We start from the raw sequence: 6914 nt of genomic DNA on the forward strand, positions 1-6914 counted from the left end.
CACACAAACAGGAAATAGGGTTTAATTATTTTACAAAATAAAAGACCCGAATAACAGAGTGATTTAAAGGGAAAAATACTAATAATATAAAATCAAATAAAGTGAAATGAATTTTAATTTTGAAAAACATGTTTATCATGTACACTGACATGAGATTAAGATTACAGTAATATCAGTATTCTACAATTCAGTGCCTTTTAAGTTCCCCATTCAAGTTAGTCTATCTATATTAGCCTCAAGTTAGCCTGGTAGGCTATATTATCATTTTTAATTTCAACAAATTACTGTTTCAATAAAATTGAAGAATAAAGGCTATTGACAATATCACACACTGATGTGGTTCTAAATATCAAATGTCTAAATACAGTTATTAAAGTAATTAATACAGTAAGTTTTTCTCATGCCTTTAGAGCTGCAAGTCAAACATTTTTGTCAAAAAGAAACACTGAATCATTGGGTTTCTAATTTTCTTTCCATGTAATCAAATTTTAGTATTACATTCTCTACTAACATGTATTCAACTGTGGTGGTAAATGTGTCATTTTAACACTAATAGTGGAGCTTTTGTGTGTGTCCCTTAATTTATTGTCCATCCTGTTATGTTTATGTTATGATACTGTGACCTAATTAAAGTTGTTTGTTGTGAAAAGACATCACACACTGGAGGTGACATCAGTCATTCAAGTCAAGTCAAGACAAGTAACTTTTATTTGTATAGCACTTTTCACAACACACACTGTTTCAAAGCAGCTTTACAGAAGATCAGGAATTAACAGAAGATAAAACTGTAATATCTATAATGTCTATGATTCATCATTGTGAATTGTGTTTAAAAAACAAGTAATTAAATAATAATTTAATTTATAACCCCAGTGGGCAAGCCGAAGGCAACTGTGGCAAGGAACACAAAACTCCAAGATGTTGGTTAATGGAGAAAAATAACCTTGGGAGAAACCAGAGAAACCAGACTCTGTGGGGGCCACCTCTGCTAACCATGGTGCAGGGCTTTTTTCTTATATTTTCTTATCAAGAGTGCTAGAGAAGACTGCATTTATATTTTTGTTATTTCATCAAGTTCTTCTGGGCTTTGGGGTTTATTGAGTGTATGAGATAGATCTGGAAGTTTATTAGTGAAGCTATCTTTAGTGGTCGAAAGAATAGTTCTACCTGTGTAAAGCGCTTTGGTAACCTCTGAGAAAAAGTGCTATATAAGTGCAGACCATTTACCATTTACTATTTACCTGAATGATAGCGTGGTGTAGATTGAGTAACATTAGTTGATTGCAGCATTCAAGAGACGAGGTAATGATCTGAGATGTCATCGCTCTACTGCAGAATTTCTATATTATCAACATCAACTCCATATGACAGAATTAAATCTAGCATATGATTATGGCGATGAGTTGTTCCTGTTACATTTTGACTGACTCCAAGAGAGTTGAGAATATCGATAAATGCTAATCCCAATGTGTAATTTTCATTATCTATGTGATTGTTGAAGTCACCAACAATTAAAGCTCTATCTACAGTAACTACAAGATCTGATAAAAAATTAGCAAATTCACCAAGGAAATCAGAATAAGATCCAGGTGATCTATACATTGTAGCAAGGGTAAAAGATGACATAGTTTTTTTTATTTATATCTGACAGTGTCACATTAAGCATTATTAGTTCAAAATACTTACATTTATATCCTGTCCTCTGAGTAACACTGAAAATGTCACTGTAAATTGTAGCAACACCTCCTCCTCGACCCTTCAGACGAGGCTCATGTTTATAACAATAACCTGGGGGAGTAGATTCATTTAAACTAATATATTCATCCAGTTTAAGCCAGGTTTCAGTCAAACGCATCCAATCTATGATCTGTAATCATTTCATTAACAATTAGTGCTTTGGTAGAAAGAGATCTAATGTTTAGTAGCCCTATCTTTATATGACGCTTATCTTTAATTTGTTTGTTTTTTTCAAGTTTGACCTTAATCAAATTTTTCGAAATGATTTAGTAAGGATTTGTGTTTGGTAGTTTGTGGAACAGACACAGTCTCTATGAGATATCTAGACTAGATTTAATTCTGTTATATTCAGCAAAATAATGTTGGAATTATTTGAAGTGTAACTCTTTCGTTTAATTTATATTTTCTTGGAGGACGCATCCTTCCAAACGAGACACAGTCAATGTGTGAGTAAGTGAAGCCGGTGCAGTTTTTGGTGCCCTCCTATGGAGTTGGTGCCCTACGCAGACTTAATATTCGTAATATGCATATAGGGAGTGGCAGTACTGATTACCAACTAACGAAAACCCTGCTGCTGTCTCAACGTTTCTGTCACAGTGTCTCTGTTTGATACTGCACTAGCCAATGCAGAAGTTGGAGACATTGCTGGAACCCTGCAGGTAATCTACACTGACAGTCACAATTGTAACCGGTGGGATTAACCCATTTAATCCCACCAGTTACAATTGTGACTGCAAAATACATCAAAAACTCCTAGTTTCAAAGCCGAGAAGGCTGGAAGAATTGTTGGAATTTTATTTTACATGGTACTGGTCTGCTTCATGGGACTGCCATGTTGAGATCACATGAATTGCTGAAGACAGTGGATGAGTTTGGATGGCATACTACCCATACTACTCCTGCTACTTTTGCCATTGGGCCGTGGGGCCCCGGATGTCGGGGGGTGCCCCGCCCCAGTAGGAAAGCAGTAGGAAAGCTCCACAAACAATGCTGAGGGGTGACATGTTGTTCTGGGTACACGTGCAAATACGCTATTGTCAGCACTCTTGGAGCGGTTCACGTTAGAAGCCGCTGGGGTCAGGGGCCAGAGTTTTTTTTAGTAGGGTCCGGTTTTGTAATTTATGAAAAAATCTATAGGCCGTCAGCAATTTTTTTGCGGAAGTGCTCTCACTCACTGATACGCGCAAATGGATGTGTTCACACCGAACGTATTTTTGTCTGTGTCTGCTCTGTTTTTTCATTGTTTTCCAGTTTAAACATGGAAAATGTCTCGGTTCTGCCATGGAACAGCGTCTTGCTGTTTCGCCAGAGTTTCACCGAGGACTGGCACATTTGTAGACACTGTGTCAAGTTAATAAGAGCTTCAGGTTTCAAAAATGCATGTCAAGACACCTGCGTTCTGTTTCAGTCCTTGAACATTGTCTAGATTGATTTTTATTTTATTTTTTTAGCGCAGGTGTCACAAAGATTTAACGTTCTGCACACGTCCAGGTTGCAAAGAGGGGACTGTTACAATGCTTAACTTTATTCCAGATTATTCTGCACCAAGCACCGTTTCAGCACTTCATGAACGGCAATGTTTTTTCCCTTCTGCTGAGGAGCTGCTGTGCCTTGTATGTTTACTGCTACAGTTATGAATGTTGCCTACAATGCTTACAGAAAATACAGCCTCAGAGTCAGAATATAAGCTCCAGGTGAAAGTAAAGTAAATAAAAAGTAATAATAATTCTGTATCATATTATAATGACAAACTGGACAACAATAAATACTTTTTGGGTTATAAAATGTATAAATAACAACTGAATTCCAAAATGTTACTGGGTTAAGTAGTAGGTTTTTTGCACACCCTGTTCAAAAATTGTTTTGTATAAATTTAAAAATAGCTTTTTTATTATTACTGTATTGTGGAAAAACTGGAAAACATACATTAAATAACTTTAATTAGATTTTTATTTCATTAAACATTTTGAATGCACTTGGCTACTTAAAATTTATCAAAATAAAAACTGCACCGTGCATATTATTGCAATCAATAAAACATCAAACTGATCAAATAGCCATGTGTCATGTGTTGTTGGAAAGCTCTCAAAGAGTAAAATACAACCAGCCTATTTGTTTTACTCAGACAAAAATGAAGCGAGTTACAGCAAGTATGTCTTTGACAATTATATTGGTTTTGCTTATATATGTTGGTGTTGTTTTCTCTTAAACTTCACGAAAATAAACGGAACAGAAAATATCACATACCATTAGTTAGAGGAGGTGTTTATCTTAAAACTCAATACATACATAATTACATAATTAGACAATCCACACAAAGCACAATATGGTTACATATGGCCAACAGGAGGAGTAAGAAACAGGACATCTTTAAAAACACATTTAGAGCTTGAAGGGTTAATATAAACAAATATAATTTTACTGGCTTTTCTAAAATAAACAAATTAGATGAGTCTCAACAATAGAACAAGCACACAACTTGGGAAGTTCCATTACAAGAAAAATGCTGCACACTGTAATTGCAGTGATGTCATCATCAAGTGCAGTCAGCCTGAAGAACTCACAGCTGCTTTGAGATGTAAGAAAATTAAGAAGACAAGTGTGCAGCTACTAGAGCCATTTTTATTGAGGGTCAAGAAACAACATATGTTTGTATACATTTTAACCTCATTCTCCCTCTTTTTGAAGGTATGTATGCACAAAACACATCACAGAAAGAAATGAATAGAAGAATGCTACACTTTACCATAGCTTAGGAATACACTGTTAAAGAAAACATCACTAGAATGAACAACTACACCCCACTAGTTAATTTAATTTGTCTATTAATAATACCCAACTTTGTATTTATATGCATAGTGTAATATCCACCACATCTCAAACTCAAATTAATTGTGTTTAATAGCATTCAGTGGTGGGAATTACTTTAAAAAAAAATTTGAATAGTAATGACACATATCTCTTTCTAAGGCTAATAGCATAGCAAACAGTATATGCATCAAAAATACAAACAATTCAATTATATTTGTATACTTTTTGCATTCATTTATAAAATTGCAGCTTGATTGAAAATGTGTCATTATAAAAACTTTTTGTTCACAAGTGTTTTTTTTTTCCCTCATCACACGTCTCGTTTTTCATTTCAAGCATCTCACTGATGTGGTTGTCTCCTTGGTAACCAAGTACACAATTTGTATTATTATAAAGGGTCAAAATTGTTAACGCTTGCTCTAACACCCAGAATACATGTTTCCACTTGAAAAGAAAGACAGAAAATGAGAACTAAAAAAAGAATAGGAAAAAAGAACAGTAAAACAAAATGAAGCTATGAAAGGCTGTATTCAGCCTGACATCTATCATCAACCAGTCACAATCAAGCCTTCCTCATAATGTATCGGCCATCCTTGGTCACACGCCACAACAATGTAACGGGTAGACTTTTTACCTCTGTATTTACAATTTGGGTGTCTCTCCCCACTCTTTAATTTACACGTTATCACATTAAAAGGCTTGCTGCTCACATAAAATCTTTCATCTTTAGTTCTCTTTCCTCCAGATTCACAAACTGTTTTAACTTCGTTTGAATTGGCTTGAATAAAGCTGTTAACCTCTTTGCATTCATTGTCAGTTTGGCCTCTCGAGATGCCTCTCTTGTGGATCTCACCGTCACATCTTTTCTCAGTCATTTGGCCAAACACATGCTGATTGAGGAATTTATTGTAACGTACCCTTACATCTGCAGGTTGACCATAAGTGGACAATGAGACACACAAGACCAGGAGCAGAATCACAGTAGATTGATGGATCTCCATGATCTGGTGAGATATACATACAGAATATCAAGACACTCTCTACTGACATTTGACTATTTAAAAATACATGTTGTGAAGACATACCTCGCTCTTCTTTACAAAGCAATTTTTTGTTCAAGCAGCTGTCTTCTTTTGTCTGTTGGCTGTAAAACAATAAAAAGAAACTTAAAACCTTGCAAAATGATGATGAAACTTGTTACAAACACTTTATGTTCTGTAATACTACTAACCAGCTTCAGTTTAGTCTTCACTGCTGTCTGTCAGTAATGCTGGAGTTTTTAACTGTAACCTAACATGACCTTTAAACACATGATGGTGCAATTTGTGACCTGATTTACAGGAAATTTCACCACCCTTGTTTGACATCGGTCAGGTTTGATTAAACAATTATTTAAACATGAAAATTCAAGGACAAAGTCCACATTTGATCACACATGAGCCCTGTTGATTTTTTGGAGCACATAATGGGCCTGATATGGGTTTTATGTTTTGTTTTTTATCCTTCCTGGTCCAGTGAAAGTCATCCCTCACAAACGTTCACGGCAGCACACATGTTCCCTCCAATGGTTTCTTTTTCCTCAATAAAGTGTTCTTTCAGTGTTTTAAACTTTAGTTCCACACACTGTTAATTGTAACAAAAGCAGATGGGGAGAATTTTGGAGAACATTGCATTTCTTCCAGATAGCAGTCTATTACCGGATAAAGGAATGGGAATAAAAAACATCTGAGAACAATGGGCATTTACAACTGAAGGACTGAATTATTATTGGGTTAAAACACTGAGTAGAGAGTATGAATACTGCACTATATAGGCCCATTCAGCAGAATGTTGTGTGCTTGTGTTACAGAGCTATGGCATTATTAATAGATAAAACATATTTAACAATGTAGTCATGACATACCTAAAGATACTGAATACACATGAAGATGCAGACCTTACAGATATTTACCTCTTAGTGCAGTGCTTTCTGAGACCTACTACAGGACACCAGTTTTCTAGTGCTCTGAATATTATTGATAGGCACCTCTTTCTGTATTCGTCACTCAAGAATTGCAGTGGACAAAGAAAGAATGATTGATTCTGATGGAGCTGGTTTGAACAAAAGTCACTTATTGTGGGAAGTCTGTATGGGAAAATAAAGCTGTTTTTCCAAGATTCGTTTGCCATATTTTGAATTTCTGGTGCTCAGTCCAAATATTGTAGGTCTGAATCTTGGCAATGTCACTCTTTATATAGCACAGCTTAACAGTGTAACAAATTGAACTGGTTTAACTTTAAAACATATCATTGCCACAAACACTGTTAGGATGTAAAGGCATAGAGTCAACATTTATACATGTTTCATAATGTTATTTTAACATTCA

This window comes from Xyrauchen texanus, chromosome 19 (assembly GCF_025860055.1).
Source record: "Xyrauchen texanus isolate HMW12.3.18 chromosome 19, RBS_HiC_50CHRs, whole genome shotgun sequence".
Lineage (NCBI taxonomy): Eukaryota > Metazoa > Chordata > Actinopteri > Cypriniformes > Catostomidae > Xyrauchen > Xyrauchen texanus.